The following is an 18,569-nucleotide window of genomic DNA, read 5'->3' on the forward strand; positions in this document are numbered from 1 at the left end:
AAATAAATATTTTTAAAGGAAAAATTAATTACAGAAATAAATGAGATTATACAACTCTTAGAGGATTAAACATCTGTAATGTACCTATAATGCACCTATAATGTGGTTTCATGATAAACAATTTGTTGTAGTATAATTATTTTTAAATGAATGATAATAATTCCAAATCAAGATAAACAGAGAATGGATAAGATGTCCTTTAAACAATGATAAATACAAACATAAAAAGAAATGGAGTATTGGTGATATACATGACTTTGTACACTGTTAGACAAATACTATGTGCCCCAAATTTTTAACAAGGCAGATTTAGTGACTTAATTTTAAACCAAAAGAATAATTAATACAGGGGAAATATTGCCAAGACAGCTTCCTCTCTTAAAGCTGAACTTAAAAGTTATTGAACAACAATAAAAAATCACTGTGACTCACATGGATATTGCATTTGATCTTGTAAAGGGTAGAGCTTAACTAAAAATGTCATATCCTGATCTTCACTTTGGCTTTGTCATATCATAGGCATCAGCTTCCTAGAATCACTTATGACATTCATCCTTGAGTTTTCTATTCAGGTAAGAATATGTATAGATGTAAGACAGAAAATAAATGAAGTGAAAATGAAGGTATAAGAAAAATAATTAGGTTCTTGGGAACACATAACTAAAGGAGGCAGAGATTCTGCTATAAAATCCAAAGAAGTTTAAACAAAACTTGCTGCAGTGTCCATGCCACACATATCATTGCCCAGTGGTAACAGTTGGAAAGGAGCTAATGAGAACAGCCTTGCTCTTCTTGGTCTCATAACTGACAGTGTCACCATCCCTCAAAAGCTTCAATCTGTTCCACAAATACCATAGCTAATATCACTGTAAAAATGAGTCCAGTCATTGCTGCCAGAAAAGCTTCACAATTCCATATTTAGGATGTCTTCCTGTTTGAAGAAAAGCATCATGTGTGCATTTCATCTTCTGGACTCACTCCTCTAGCACTGCAAACAATAAATAATAGAATAAAAATTAAAGATGTTTCAATCTTCTGTTGTCTTAGTCTAATTTCTATTTTCAGGTGTCAGTATCACCCATAGATACCACCAAGAAAGCATACAATAGTCATCCATATACATTTTCAACATTTTTATTCAGTGCAAATGTAGGCAGAACTAATTTACTGATAGCACCAATTATAAGAAACTGTAGCATAGATTCCATGGAAATCAAAACATGTTTAAAAAAAAACATGCTTTGGAATAAAACAATAGCTTTATAGATCACCATGCCCTAATCTACATCTATATAAGAGTTCAAATAATGGCTTACTAGTATTTTGTATTTTACTAAGATTGAAAATATTTTATACATATTGAGTCTGGACACTAACAAAGTCTGACAAATATAAATCTTCCCCATTATCAGAGAAGTCTCTTTTTACAAAGAGAGACTACTATACAGACCTACAAATGCCCCAAATGCATACTTAGTGTTTGTGAGATGTACAGCCACAATTAATAGATCTGCAACACTTCTTCTATACCTTATGCTCAAGAGATACACTTGAAGAAAGGGTGAAAGCTTGTAAGAGTCTGAGGACAAGGTATCTGCTGCTAGATAGTATCCACAAGACATGACAGTAAAACTGGACACATAAACTCTAGACAATATGGTTGTCTGAATATCCTCAGTATAATGACACAATGATTTGACATGACTGTGGGTGGAGGAAATCCCACAAGCTCCCATGTGTAGATGAAGAGCATGAGGTAGTCAGTTGCTAATGGGAAAAAGAGTATCCATTTTCGTCATGGATGAGCTTCCATGTCTTGTCAGAAGTGGTCAGTCTTGGACATTTACATATAAATAGCAGTAAATGGACTCATTAGGCTTTGTGTATGCATAAAAAAATGATATGCAAAAGAGATGAGGGCATGGATTTGGAAGGGAGAATTTGGACACAGGAGGAGCTGGAGTGGAATAATACAGATGCAAACAAAATACAAACTTCTCAAAAACATAAAGTTAAATGTGTTGAAGTAGAATTAAAACTACTATGGTGCTGAAAACGCCTTCATAGGATGTACAGCAATAATTGCCCAGATAGATTTGGAGTTAAGCAGAAATGGAAATGATCTAAGCCCACTTATACCATTTACCAACTAACTCCATTAGCTTATGCAAAGATGAAATGCACTTGTATGCATCATGGAGACATTCTAATTGATACTGTAAAAACATTTTTATAACTAAAATTGAAACACTAAAACAATTTCTTTTAAAATCTGGAAAATGGACCAGTTCTAATGCTCAGAGTATTTATCACTACTAAAGTAATTTCTGATAAAATAGTAAGATAGCAATTTTAATGAGCTAAATAGCAAAAGGGAACAGATTTTAAAAATCACCAAATAAGTTAATTAAACATTACATATCCTTAAAAGGCTGTAATATTACATATATTTGATAAATATATATATGATAATATATTTGAAAAATTTAATAACATACATTAGCAAAAAAGATAAGGTTATAAAATAACTCCTTGAGAAAACTGGCATTTTTATTAGTTTATATTTATTTCATTTATCCCCTGAGATGGTAATATAATTACATAATTCTCCCCTTCCCTCTCTTCTCTCCAACCCATTCCAAATATTCTTCTTTGTTCTCTTTCAAATTCATGAACTCTTTTATCATTAATTCATATATATATAAAGCATATGAGGAATTATTGAGTTTAACATTACTAAATGTTTTAGGTATTAATTTCTTCAATTTTAAGTTTCAGCACTTCTGTTTCAATAATAATATTATTTTATAAAATTTTTACTATGTGATTTTTAATTCCTACTACACACACCTTCTACTTCAGTAGATTTGTAATTTTACAAGGGTGATATCAAAAACTGTTAGTCTTTTGTATGGAATTATATTCCTGGTATTCTACATGAGCAACAGAGCAATGTCTATGCAGATATTCTACATGTATTTAAACATCTAAATAACATGTATCTTTTTTCTATTGAAAAATAAATATAGGTTGATTGTCTAATAACTTTGGGTCATTTAGATAAATAAATAATCATACTGAAGAAAACATTAGTACTTTGATTGAAAATTCTGAAGAACAAATAAAGGTGGTAATGTAAATGAAGTAGATAACACTAAATAGGCTAGTATTGAACAAGTAGTAAAAATATATTTAGAGCTATTAGCATGAGCAGATTAAATCTGTGTCTACACTGTTTTTAGATATCGTGAAACTGCCTTGAAACCCCATGTGACAGTAGCCATTTCTCCTTCAACCCCTGAAACACATTATATTAAGTATTCCATCCTTTTAGCCCTCTTGATATCCTATGATGACTAATATAAGATGAATCTCAGATTTGAAGCAATGTAGTTTAGGTCTGTTAGGTATTCATACCTTCCAAATGTATTTGAAAATATTAGTATTTAATTCAGTATATAACATTTCTTGAAAGGTTCTCTCTAAACCAATGCTTCTCCACCTGTAAATTGCAACTCCTTTGGGGACCACATGACAGATACCTGCATATCAGATATTTATATTACAATTTACAATAATATCAAAATTATCATTATAAAGCAGAATCAAAATAATTTTATATTTGGGTATCAACACAACATGAGGAACTATACCTACAAGACTGCCGCCAATTAACAATTTGAGCATCCGTGGAAAGGCTACCATGAATGCCCTTCTTGGATAGTGAGATAAACAACTAACTTTTCCACCATCAAGGAGCCCTCATCTAGTACCTGTTGGAAACAGAAGCAAACACCCATAACTAAACACTGAGTTGAACTAGAATCCAGATGCAGAGGGAGAGGACAAGACCATGTTGCAGAAGCTCATAGAGACAGCTGACCTGAACAAGGAAGAGCTAATGGCCCAAAGACTGATAGCTGGGAATCCAGCATGGAACAGACTCAGGCACCCCTGAATATGGGCTTCAGCCAGAAGGACTGAGCAGTCTAAGGAACCTCAAACAGTGGAACCAGGATGTATTCCTGGTGCACAAAAGGACCTTGTGGACACATCCCCCATGGAGGGATACTCCATTAACCTAGAGACAGGAGAGAAGTCCTAATCCCTACTTGAAATGACTTGACAGAGCTACATGACCCCATGTAGAATTGGGGTAGGGGTATGGGAGGGGAGGGTTGTCAGGGTGCATGTGAGAGGGCAGAGAAGGTAATGGGGGGTGATCGACATGTAAAATAAAAAAAAATGTTAAGAACCACTGTAAAACAGACTTGAAATTATTATTTTAAGCCTTTACTGACTTTTCTTGCAGCCTCTACTTACTGAACTTTCCACTTTATTCTATTTGATTCTTTTAATACTCTATATACTGAGAAATGAGAGACTTGAAATGTTTAAAGAAGTCATGCCACTCATCTACTTAATAACTTCAGTGGCTCCCCACTGATATTAGGATAATAGTCAAAATCAGTTTTGTGGCCTCTAAGACCTCAATATTCTGGCCCCTACATACTTCCCTCCCATTTCAATTAGATACTACTCTTCCTCTAATACCTTTTGCAACATGTTCTCTATTAATATGAAATGATATTTTCTATCACATGGTTTGCCTGCCTTTGTCTATAATTTTATCCATATTTTGTCCTTTTCTTGATAACTTAATAGCCCTTAGATCTCAGCTTAAATGCAGCATGAGTTTCTTTTATACGTGTATGTAATATTTTTCCCTCAACATATAAATCTTAAAGTAACAATTTCTTACATGTTTGTCTGTTAAATGGGACTGTAAGTTCTGAGATAACAGAAACCTTGTAGTGTCTTGATTATCACCTCGTGTCATGATTTCTGCATGAGGTATCATAAAAAATGCTCATGAATTGGAGGTTTGGCCCTTGGCTGATCAATCCAGTCACAGAAAGACATGTGGATCATGAATCCACTATAAAGTGGTGGAAACTATCAGATAGATCCTGATTGAAGGATGTTAACTCTAGGATATGCATTCATCTTGTCCCTGGTCCATTGCTGTCTCTCTCAATGCTTTCTGGCTGACATGATGGGGGCAGAGCTATTCCATCACATCTGCTCTTCCAAAATGTTCTCCCTTGCTGTGGGCTAAAAGAATGGAGCCTGCTGCCACTAATGGAAACATCTAAAACCACGAGTCTTTCTTTTGAGTTGGTTAATCAAGCATTGTGTCACAGTGATGAATAGCTGACTAACAAGGATACAAATGTGGTCCTAGCCTAATTGGGCTTGCTCTGAGCAGGAGTGGATCAAACACAAGCTCATCAATTTCCCATACATCTCTTTCCCCCTGAAATATGATTGCACAAAAGGTAAATTGCAGGGAATCAATTTGAATTAAGGAAGTGTGAGATGAACAGAAGTTTAGACTACTATATTCTTCATGGGGGCCAATCTTCAGTGAGACATTGCTTCAAGAACTTAATAAGTGAAACAGCATAGATAATTTTAAATTATCTTATGATAAAATTATTCAAATTAAAGGTGGAAACCATATTTTTATTGTAGCAGAGAATAATAGTAGGCAATATGAGAATTGCAATATCCAACACAATATAGAAAAATTTTATTCTATTTTTCCTCCACTTATCTTTTCATGATGACCCACTTTGTATCAAAACAGAACAATTAACAACAACAACAAACCATATTATATACGTTTTGCATAGGTAACCTTGGAGACAGAGGAAGTATCTAGGACATGGAGAAAAAGACATCTAGTAACAAATCCTCCTTGTCACTACCTCACTTTGTAGCACTCATGCTTCCCTCCTAAATGGGTTACTTTCTCCCATTCCTCTTCTCCCTCTCTCTCACTCAATCCTCTCCCAATATTTACTTTTCCCCACTAATTTATCAAACTTGCATACCTTTCTCTGTTATTGTCCTTAATCTCACTAGATTTTCTTGAAAATACAGATGAGTTCAATGAATATACCAAACTGTACTAAGAAAAGTCCATGAGCCTCAACCCTATGAAAAGAACTATACACAGTGAGTAAAAGTGGAAAACAGAAGTGTGGTCCTTCTGGGCATAATATTTGGTTGTCTGGTGCCAAATGATTAGTCCTAAAAATGTAACACCAGTAACATTATATGGACTCGATAGGTTATCTTTAGGAATACTTAAGTATATACAAAAGAGGTCATGAATTTGAAGGAGCGTGCAAAGGGCTATATAAGAGGGTTTGAAGGGAAAAAAGGACAGTGAGAAATGCTGTGATTAAATTGTGATCTTAAAAACAAATAAAAAGTAATATTTATGTTCAAATGTCTTTAAAGATTATTTTAATTTGATTGAGTTGAGCTTAAAAGTAAAAAATGACACAAGCAGGAGGGAATTGGTTATTGGTAGTGAAAAAGATCTAACCCTTTGTGCTCTATCTCATCTTGCATCTATTAGTACCGAGCAATGATCAGGGATGGGCATAGGGCACACAATAAATGGAGAAGGCGAGCTAAAAAGGAAATATGCTGAAATACGATCTTTGTGTTTGTGTTCAAGTGTAAATAGATTTATACTGAGCACTCAGGATGAATGGCAAGAAAATGATCTTGAAATAATGTTAGTTCCTAAAACAAACATTCAGTTTGAAACTTTAAGTTATCACTCCAGAACAGTCAAGTCTCCCCTGAAACAAATGACTTCTGAATGGCATGAATAACTTGCTGTTATTTTTAACATTTCACTCTCATAACATTTTAGATTTATATTCCCAGAGAAATCAGCTGAAGAATATTCTCAGATCTGCAAATAAAATGACTAGTGCCTCTTTAACAATATTTGATGCCGCCTGACATTCGAGGAAGCACAAAGGGGCTGGATTCTGACTCTACAGTGGCAGATCCTCCAAGTCATCTACTCCACATTCACAGTTAGTCTTCACCACATAGACATTTATTCTCTGAGAGTGATGTCTTATAAATAAGGCAGCTTGCTTCTCTGCTCTTCTGTCATTTGTCAGAACCTTGACTGTTCTGTTTGGAAACCATAGCTCGCTGTCTCTATATATAAGACAAATAGAAACAGAGGAAATTTCTAAGCAGGGTCTCTAGTCCTTATTCTGTCCTTTCATTTCCTGAAAACACCCTAATTTCTGTCTTAGATACTTTAGTAAAAACAAAGTGATTGTTGATATTTTTATCTGCTGGTGACTGCCTAGGTACTGTACTTGATATCCATGTTGTACTCCTGGATTAAGAAATTCATTAAACAGACAGATTTTTAACTCCACACTTGCCTAATAAGTAAAAAATACTATGTGAACAAAATGAAATCTGCTTCCTGGAGTTTCAATGGAAGCAATGGAGAGAAGACCAAAACTAAATAATAGGGTGAGACAAAAAGAAAATAAGATATACTTGAAAAAAAGGGAGGGGGAACTATGCACTTGTTGGATGTGGTTATATATTGGTTGTGATCTAAAAATGCCCCTGGAGATCCAAGTGCAAAGCTAGCCACATCCATAAGAGGCCAGGCAGGGGTAGCACATTCCTTTAGTCCCAGGACTTAGGACACAGAGACAGATGGATCTCTGTGAGTTCATGGCCACTCAAAGCAACAAGAGAGCAAATCAGTCTAAAAGAAAAACAGAGCTCACACAGAGGTGATCTCAGGACTTGGGAACTTGTGCCTTTAATAACTTGGAGAAAATATAAGGACCTCAGTGCAGTCTCAGAAGGCACTATAGGATTCTGAGTCTTGGTAAAGATGGTCCAGTCTGGAGATACAATCTGAAGTTCACTTGATTGCCCCATCTATCTGAGCATTTATAAAGGTAAAAAGTCTCTAGTGGCTTGCTGCTTTGCTCTTATGATCTTCAACCTGAACCCCAATATGTCTCTGGGTTTGTATTATTTGTGCTATAGTAGGAGGTACTGTTTATATGTTTATATAAAGCACTTACTGATATCTGACAATATCTGAGCAGACTTGAAGAGGAATACAATGAGTTATATTGACATCTGGAAGAGCACTTTAAGAATAACATTTGTTTAAAGCAGCTATTATATCAAAGGAAGGTGTTGCAAATAATATCTATAAATTAGGAAGAGGCCAAGTAACATGAAGTATTTAGCCATGAAAAGTTGTGGGTGTTCTCAGAGCTAGGACACGGGATTGACCAAGTCTCAATGTTTACCAATACTTCTCCATCTTGCCATGAAACACCAGACTGGAAGCACAGATAGTAGACAGAAGACCAACTTACTAGGACATTGGAATAGCACTTCCAGGAGATGATGGTGCTCTGAGTTACACTTAGTATATAAAGTGTTTTATACTCTAGACAAAAAGGTACTCATTTGAGCTACAATCATGACTTTGCAAGGTAAAAAGTAAAGCACAAATAACATCTCAATCACAGAGAAAAGAAGTCAATGTTTTCAGTTTAGCCATTAGTTTCACTGACTCAGCCAGGTACAACTGCAGCACTCCCAGTTGCTCATTAGTAGCATGGTCATTATTGAAGAGGGACTTGATAGAAAGAATGATAAGATTGATCCTCATTTGTGCTTGATTTCATGGCAGGATTAACTACTATACACTACCTAGGAACTTATTACAGGTTGTCCACTTATTTGATAGTGCACTCTATTCATAATTATTTATTTATCTTGAAAATTATGAAATTTGTAAAGTGATTATATAATTCTCTCTTTTAAATAAAGTTTTTAAAAATTATAATACATTTACATAATTTTTCCTTCCCTTTCTCCCCTTCAGACTTTCTCATCTTCACTTTCTCCCTACTTTAAAAATAAATACCCATGTGTTTTATATAGTATTATAATGTATTTTATCATACATTAATTTTTATAATAAATTTAAATTTATATAATGTACATGTTACTTCCCTTTTATTGATCTCAACAGCTATTTATATATATATACCAAATACATACCTAATACCTAATTTATATATATATATACCTAATACATAAATTTGACCTGCTCAGTCTATATATTATTACTTGTTTGTATATGTTTTCAGTAATGACTATTTGGCATTGTATAACCAACCTGGTGTGCACTTCCCTCAATAAAATTGTTTCTCCCACTCTCAGGATTCCTTAGTGGCCTGGAGTTCTTGCCTGTTGTCTTTTAAAAGAGTCCTACTCTTTTCTAAAGAGAAAGCAGGGGGAATGGATCTGAGGGAGATGAGAAATAGGAGGATAGCAGGGAGAAGTGGAGGGAGGGAAGCTGTGATCAGGACTTATTGTGTGACTGAAGAATGTATTATTAATAAAAATATTTTAAAAGTCTTTTGGACCATCCTCCTTCCACACTAGCACATCCATTGATGCTATCAGTTCATGAGAACTGAACCAACAACTGACAATTTACTAAACTAGCACAATCCCTAAGTACAGTCAATCTGTAGTTAAAATAGTTTCTTCATTCTTGATCATTTAATAAAAAAAACACAATAAAACTTTGATGGATGATAGCTATGTTGGGTTGGAATTAAATCACTTTTCAGAACATATGTCATCATCACTTTTTAAAAGATTTTGTATATTATAGCATCTTAAAATTTGATGTAAATAATCAAAAAATATTCTACTATCCACATCCTGCTTATACATTTTTTTTTTACATTTTGAAGTTCAATCCCTTTACTTACCCTAAAGCTTATGCTTTTCATATCATTCTTCAACCTAAATAAAAATTCTCTCTCTTTTGGAATGTCTTCTGACAGAATTTCTAATAACATCACATCACTAGATTTCCCTTCTTAATACAGATCATGTAAGCAAAGCTGAAACACAGAGAATTCTTCACTCTACATTCAAAAAGTTGTCATTCACAATAATTTAACTGATGCTCCAAGTCTCCAAGTCTTAATGTTTCAGAAATTATTTATGTGTCAACTATTATTAACATATTTTACTACCAATTTCTATAATATAATTCATTGATTTTAGACTGTCAATGATTTTCTTACTTAAAAGTAAGCCAATAAACAAAGCATTAAACAAATGTTTCACAGGAGACAGGAGGCATAGCCCCAGTTATGTTAATAGAACATGACCTATGATGATTATTTCAAGAGCTTTAGACTCAGATTTTCTTGTTGCCAAGTATTAACTGTAACAAAAAAGAGAAGAGGGGGGAGGAAGTAAAGAAGGAAGGAAGAAAGGAAGGAAGGAAGGGAAGGAGGAAGGAGGGAAGGAAGAAAAAGAAAAAAAAGTATTCTAGTTTAGGGATGGGACTTTAAGTTCATTTCTTCTTCTATGTGCTGGAATTTTGTCTGGTTTGAACCTATATACATCTTATGCATGCTATTAATCTCCATGAGTTCATACTCCTATCAAGCCTACTGCATCTGGATGATGCTGTTTTCTTGGAGTCATCACCATTTCTGTCTCTCAAAATCTTGCTGTTACCTCTTCCATATTGATTCCAGAGCCATAAGGTGTGGGCTTTGATAAAATCATTCCATTGAGGAGGTGTGCTCAGTCTCACAGTCTCTGCTATTCATCCAGTTGTAGATGCTAATTTCTATCTACATAAAGAGGAAGCTTCTCTGATGAGGACTCACCTATGGGTATTCCTCTATGTCATTAGGATCCATCTTATTACAGTGTTAATTTAATAGAATAAGAAAAATAAGTTTTCCCTTAGGGACCTTAACATTTCTAGTCTTGGATTTGGGGTCACTTTAGCACTTTATCTCAAGAAGTTGACCATTAATCCATGATAAAAGTAGTTGGTCACTTCCACAAAAATCACTTTTCTGCAGTGGAGTGACACTGAGTATATCTGCTGTACTGTGTTTCTGAACACAAGTAGTTGGCCAACACAAAAAGGACTCCATGTTTTTTGTGTGAATTTTATTTCAGTTTGGTTTTGTAGTTTTGTCTTTGAGGTTTTTATTAGTATTTTCATTTTCTTCTGTCCTTTAGCTTGATAGACAGAGAAAATATAAAGCTGGGACAGCAGAGAGATATAGGGAGGACCTAGGGGGAGTTGAGAGATGGTAAAGTAAATGATAAGAATCTATTTATGAAAAGTTAAAAATAACAAAATAGGAAAACAAGTAATGATATTTACAGTACATAAATTTCCAAATTTTTCATGTCATTGTCAACATTTGCTGATTTCTGTAATTATTCATGTATGTACTTGTTGAATAGTAGGCATTCTGATACGTGTTGAAAAATACATTATTATGATTTTAACGTAAAATTATTTAACAATTAGAATTGAAAATCTTTCCTTTATTTCCTATCTCCCACCCATCCCTTTCCTTTGTACCTTTCTTTCCTTTCTTTATTTCCTTCTTTCCTTTTCAATTAGCTATAGAGCCTAGGGCTCTGTTCTTCATTACTGGAAGCTTTACTACTTACCAATATCTTCATCTTTAAAAGCACACTTACAGAATGCTTATGTATCTTCTGTGGAGATACATCCCTCCAAGTGTTTTCCCTGTTTTAGGGTTCAGGATTGAGAGATATATGCAACACATTTTAATCATAATCAATCTACATTCTTTACCCTGCTAGTCTCCCACCAAATGCACACCCTTGCAAATTCATATCCATTTTTATCAATTTTTAGAAATATGTATATCTGTGTAACAAAGGCTTGCCTATTTTCAAAGAAGGACAAAAGATGACATTGGTCCCCTGAAACAGAAGTTATTCATGGTCGTGAGATGTCATGTATGTGATAGAAACCAAACCTGGGTTATCTTCTCAATATAACCCACTCAGTCTGTATAATGTTATTTGTGCATATATTTTCAGAGCTGAGAATTTGGCACTGAACAACCCATTGAAATGGTTTTCCCTGGGAAAGACCACCTCTCTTGCTTTCAGCTTTCTTCAGTTGCCTATAGTTCTTTGTATAGGATTGTGTCCTTGTGGGGTTTTCCTCCATCCACTTTGGGATGTCATCTGGTATCAACCTTAGCTAGCTCACGTTTTGATAGCCATGTTGGTGAGACTTTATGGCTCTAGTCTCTGATATTACTAGGAGTTACAATCTCACAGCAAATTCCCCAATCCTCTGATTCTCACATTATTTCTGCGTACTCTTCCTCAATGTTCCCTGAGACTTCTGTGTGGGAGAGTTTGTAGATGCATCAACTGAAACTTGGATCTCATCTCAATTTTTGCCAGTTGTCATTTTGTATCTACTACAAAAAATTCTATTAAAAAAAGAAATTTCCTTGATGAGGCATGAACACTAGACATATCTGTAGTTGAACTGGCCTTACAACCAATCACAGTGGTATTAGTTATTGACAAGGTATGCTTGCAAATACTATATCCTTGGAGTTAATTGCCATGCCATACTTCCTTAGAAGAATATATGAGCGTCTCTGTTATATAGATCCTTAGTACAAGCTATGTTTTTATATGTTTCAAATTTGGACATTATTGTAATTTTATTCCTTCAGCAAAGATGAATGGGATGCATATTCTCTCTTTGCCTAGGGAAATGGTATAGAAGAGAAAACAAATGCTACATCCAGGCTTACATTAAATTGGAAATTGTGACATTAAAAGAAATAGGATTCGTTTTTCTGTTTTGACATTTTATTTAACAATATTGATGGTTTATTTTTATAACATAATTATATAGGATATATAAAATAGAATAGATTATGTCCTTCACAATTGTATAGATCTGGTTAAAGATGTAAATGTCACAGTATACTAGGCAAAACAAAAGCAAGATTCATTCAGAGAATCACAGGTTTTCTTATTAATATTAATTTGGATTTCATTTAAAATAATGTACAATGTAGAAACTTGAAACCAGAACATGTCTACATTGAATACTTTACTATTACTTTTGCACTTGTATATTTATTTATTTGTTATTTAATTATTTTGTCGTGTTGAGATGTAAACCCAAGGCCTCTCTACTACTGAGTTATAGCCATGCCTTTTTTTCTTTTCTTTTTCTTTTTCTTTTTTTTTTTTTTTTTTTTTTTTTTTTTTTTTTTTTTTTTTTGAGAAAGAGACTCCCCGTTCTTGATACTGGACTTGAACTAACTCAGCATACCAGATCTTGAACTCAGGAACCTCTTGCCTCAGCTTCCTGAATAGATAGAATTGCAGATCTATGTAATCATACCTGGATTGAATTTTTACATTAACTGAAAGCAGACATATAGTTCCCATCCCATCTAGAGAATTAACTGATGGAAAGGTGATTCACTTACACTTGAAAAGTTAGAGAAATTGTCTTACTGGTAAGAGCTTTCTAGGGATAGGCATAACTAAACTATAATGCTGAATTTTTCGCACAATTGTAATATGTGAACAGTACCCATGTCCTAAATGTCTCCTAGGCTATGTATTGAGGACAAATGGTTTAAAAATATTCAAATGCAAAAGGCAAAAGATTTATATGATCTGAACTAAACACTGAGTTGAACTAGAATCCAGATGCAGAGGGAGAGGACAAGACCAAGTTGCAGAAACATATAGAGACAGCTGACCTGAACAAGGAGGAGCTAATGGGCCCCCAGATTGATAGCTGGGAATCTAGCATAGGACTAACTCAGAACCCCTGAATATAGGTCTCAGCTAGAAGGACTGAGCGGTCTAAGGGACCTCAGACAGTGGAACCAGGATGCTGGTGCACAAAAGGACCTTGCAGACACATCCCCCGTGGAGGGATACTCCCTTAACCTAGAGACAGGAGAGAAGTCCTAGTCCCCACTTCAAATGACTTGACAGATTTACATGACCCCACCTGGATGGCATTGCCCTACATGTGGAATTGGGGTGAGGGTATGGGAAGGGAGGGTGGTCTGGGTGTATGTGAGGGGGAACAGGGAGGAAGGGAATGGCGGAGGGAGGGAGAGGGAACTGGGATGGACATGTAAAATAAATAATAATAATAATAATAAATATTCAAATGTTCCAAAACTGTCAAATTCCATCTGTTTTATTTAATGTTTTATTGAATATTTATGTGTGAAGAGACACCATGATCATGGCGATTCTTATAAGGGAAAGAATGTAATTTGGGCTTTCTTATAATTCAGAGGTTTATTCCATTATCATGGTAGGAAATGTGGCAGCATGAAGAGAGACATGGTCCTTTATAGTAGCTGAGAGTTCTGCATCCAGATTCTCAGGCAACAGGCAGACAGACAGACAATGAGCATGACTTTAGAATTTGAAAAACTCAAAGACTACCCCCAGTAACACATTTCTTCAAAAATGCCACACCTCTTAACAGTGCCATCCCTGGTGATCAAACTTTCAAATCGTTTTGCCTATGGCACCCATTCCTATTCAAACCACCACACCATCTAAATACAAAACTCACTTTAATTTTTATAAATTTTTCCACTTTTATAGCATTCACCAAAATGGTTTCAACATTTACATTTATTAACAAAAGATAAGGAAATAATGTGATGGTAATATAAAAAGAGATAAACAGATAGATCCATGATTTTTTTTTTCTCCTATAGTTTCAACATAGTGTATCAGTTAATTGGGAAAACTCTAAAGCAGATGTTGTGTTCCAGAGACAAAATACATGCGCCCTGATTCAATCCTTTCCCAATGAATGTGGGTAAAGTGTACTCCTTACTCATATTCAATGAATATGATAATACTGACAAACTATTACTCCTCTGATAATATTAACACATATAAAAGTTGGCCTTCCTCACAGATGCCCTATGCATCTGCAGACCTTCTCTGCAGATGCCCTATATTTGCTTCACTATGGAAAATATTTTGGAGGAGCCATGTGGTAGGGGGTGAGTGGAAGATAGTTATTTTCCCTAACCAAACCATTAATACAATCAAACCAGCAAGTTATCTGATCATGTCTGGTTTTGATTGTGCTTCCTCTTTAAAGAGCATCATAAGTAGAATATTTCTAATGTCTTCATTTCATCAATATGCTTTAACTTAAAGTTTGGAACTCTAAATGAAAAAGTCTTTTCCTGTATTTTACTCTATTTATAAGAAATTCACATAATACATGGTATAAAATTATATAAATGACAAAGAAAGCAAATGTAAAGTATTGTGTGCCTCGGATTTCAGGAACTAGAAATATCAGACTTCTTTGCAGTCAAAAGAATGAATATTTGTGCACACGTGATTTTTTAAAAAGTGTATTGATCAAGTACCATTTGATATTGTTTTCTTTTTCTGTAGGCCTGCTTTTGAATAGAAAAATTCACTAGTAACTTTATTTCCACTTTTCCATTAGTTACATCATTTAAGCCATCATTCAAGCCCTTTTCTTCTAAATTTTCTATGTGAAGAAAAGAAAATGACAGTTAAAGAAGTATCTACCTCAAATATTCATTCTCCCTGCCCAGTGGCCTCTAAAGAAATGAATTTTATTAAGCCTTTTCTCCTTATTTGAGGACTTCAGAATTCAATGACCATAACTTTCTAAGTCTGAAGTACTCACTCAACTATCTAACTCCACTCAGTGACATGATAGAATAATACTAAAGACTAGAAAGTTAATTGTAATTGAAACATATTTCTCATATATATGGAAGCTTGTGTGTATAAGATACTATTGCAAGAACCCACAAAATGCTTTCTTACAGTGTTCTCTCATGGCAGGAAACAAAAAAAGTATAAGCCCTTTAATAGTGGCAAGAAGGCATGGGTAGTAGGACCCTCGTGACTTAACTTGATCCCATTAGTTTCCAACTCATAGCAATATTTAACTGGAGACTAAGTTTCAAGCAAATAAACTGTGGATAACATATTCATATCATGACACAAATTCTTCAGTCTTGTAAAGTAACTACCCACCCATTTTGACCACTAAACTAAACTAATTTAATATTATGAATTCAAATTAAATTAATTCGTGCTACTGATTTTAATGAACATTGAAATCATAAAGTTCCTTTCTTCAATTTAATTATAAAAATAATTAAATTAAAATGTAATATTTGTTACATGTATGCAAAGGCCAACAAGTTTCTACGTACTGTGTAGATGTTATTCAATAAGTAAGCAAAATATCCTGTTTGGTCCCTAAGACTAACAAAAAAAAAAAAAAAAAAAAAAAGAATTCATGAACTAATATACTTATCTGTATACCCAATGCTAGGGAAGTCAATATAGGTGATGCCATGGGACTTGCTAACAAAATTGCTGAGCTCCACATTCAGTATGATATTCTATCTCAATAAATAAAGTGAGAGCAATCAAGAAATATGAGGTGTTGACCTCTAACTTCCACAGATATGCAGAGACATGTGTGCACAAATGCATACATATGAACAAAAATAGTTTTATAATATTATATTCCCTGATGTGTTTATTTCATCATAAAGACTATTGATTTGCATTTGCCAGGCTTAGAACTAGTGACTATTTTCTAGGGATGCTACAAATTAAGAGCCCATGTTTTGAACGCTGCTATCCAAGCTTCACAAGATGTCAAATGGGATAATGATAATAACACTCACAAAATTGTTATGATTGACCAACTGACATATAGTAAATAATAGGGAAGTATCTTAAATGTTTTGCAAAGTGTGCAGAAATAATTATCACTGTTATAAATGGCTTTAAAAATTAGAAGGCTTTCTAAAAAAGTACATATATAGCATTTGACTTTATTTTATTTGAAATTGAGAGGAGTGAAGACAATATTTACTCTTAAATAATATTCTTTACTACTGAGATGTATTCAGGTGTCCTATACCAAGCAAGGGAATGTGATAAAGCCAATAGCTCATGCAGTTTCATTGACAAAAGAAAATAATATGATTGAACCACAGTTGAAAAGTTTCTAAAATTCTTTTCTCTTGTGCCTTTAAAATAACCAGGATGCAGGATTTTCTAAGCACCAGGATGAAGTTCTCATTTGACCTGACAACAGGGCATTGTCGATTCACCCACCATGTGTGTCTTCACCCAGTAAATGGCAATCAAGCATCGGCTACACGTTCTGTTTGAAGTATTTTCAAATTCAAAGATGAATCCAGTGGCCCATGCCATTGAGGGATCATGAGATGAAGGGAAAAATGACATAGAAACACAACTTCAAGGTGAAGCATTTCAGGCTTCTAGTCAAACTAAAAGAAAGTATTGTGAAAGAATAGAGAAAAGTTGTTCAAGGGTACTTACAGACTTACTTCAAAGTTAAAAATGATAGCATTGGTGATTTGATGTAAGAATTACACTTGAGGTTACTTTTCACACAGCAGCACCACAAAACAAAAATAGAAGTAAAATCAAAAGGATGGTTCTATTTGTTGAGGTGATAAATAACTAATAATATGCCAGTAAATATGTTTAACAATCACATAGAATTGAATTCTAAGTATTCAAAGATAAAGAAATTGTTTCTCTTCTCTTCAGTGACTTTCAAAGTTACTTCTAAATTATGTGACTTCAAAAAAAGTGAGACTGATAAATAATTCCAGATGATCTCATATGAATATTCATCTGAAAAAAGCCAAGCAATTGTGTTGACCTAAATGTATCACAAGAAGCTGAAAATAGGTTGCTAAAAAATAGAGAACATTGGATAAATTGAATGTTGCTAACATTTTAAATAATCCCATTTACTAATAATGGCTCAAGGTATTCACAATCATTTGCTGAGTTTAATCCTGAAAATCTTTATCTAATCTATATACTATAATTCCTTTTTATGTATGATAAAACTATGTCATAAAGATGTTTATGAATAAAGGCCATGTAGGTTGCAAATGACAGACCTGAGGCTTCAAACCTGAGCCATGTGTCCCTGAACTCATGAATGTTGCCTCCAGGTCTATATGGCAAATATGGTCCTAAATGACTATGAGAAGCATAAGAAATGATATCCTATGAAGGACACCTTGCTAAAAGTGGGGTAGTACAGCATAGTTAGATAGTTTAGGATAACAATAATTTTAAAATCAATTTAAATTCTCTAGAAATATAGTTTATTTTATTTTATATACCCCATTATTTTTTTTTCACAGAAAGGCTTGGTATGTTTGTATAATAGGAAAGATTAAATTACTTCAATAGACAAAATTTATGTGACCTTGAGAACAAATGTTCATGTGTTCTGCAAGATGAGTAAACCCTAATTGAAGTAAGGGTTTGCCTGCAACCTGTAGCTACAGAAGGATGGGTCTGTGGATCCCAAAAGGAGATACAGTTAACTCTGTTACATTCTGATATTTATTTAGGCAGTTCCATATTAAGTGGTTAAAATTCAGTAATATTAAGGGCTAATCCTAGAATGATCACTACTCTCCTTAATTATTTCATAACTGTTGATATGAGTATATAATCAATGGTCCTGAATTTCCATATAAATGGGCAAGAAGACCTCACGGTTAGCTGAAAAGAGCTCAATTTTAGGGAATGAGTGTTTGTTTCCCTTCCGATATTTGTCATATCTTAACAATAGAAGGTGGCTTATAGGCTTACAGTTAAACATTATTCATAAGATAATAAAAAAAAAGTTCAAATATGTCCAAGGGAGGAAAATTCCTATTTTTCTCACTTAGTCAAGAAATTGTTACAGGCTTTATTAGTGACAACATAAAGAAGATATTTGTGAGGATTTGTTTTCTGTG

The sequence above is a fragment of the Phodopus roborovskii genome, unplaced genomic scaffold (assembly GCF_943737965.1).
Source record: "Phodopus roborovskii unplaced genomic scaffold, PHOROB, whole genome shotgun sequence".
Taxonomy (NCBI): Eukaryota; Metazoa; Chordata; class Mammalia; order Rodentia; family Cricetidae; genus Phodopus; species Phodopus roborovskii.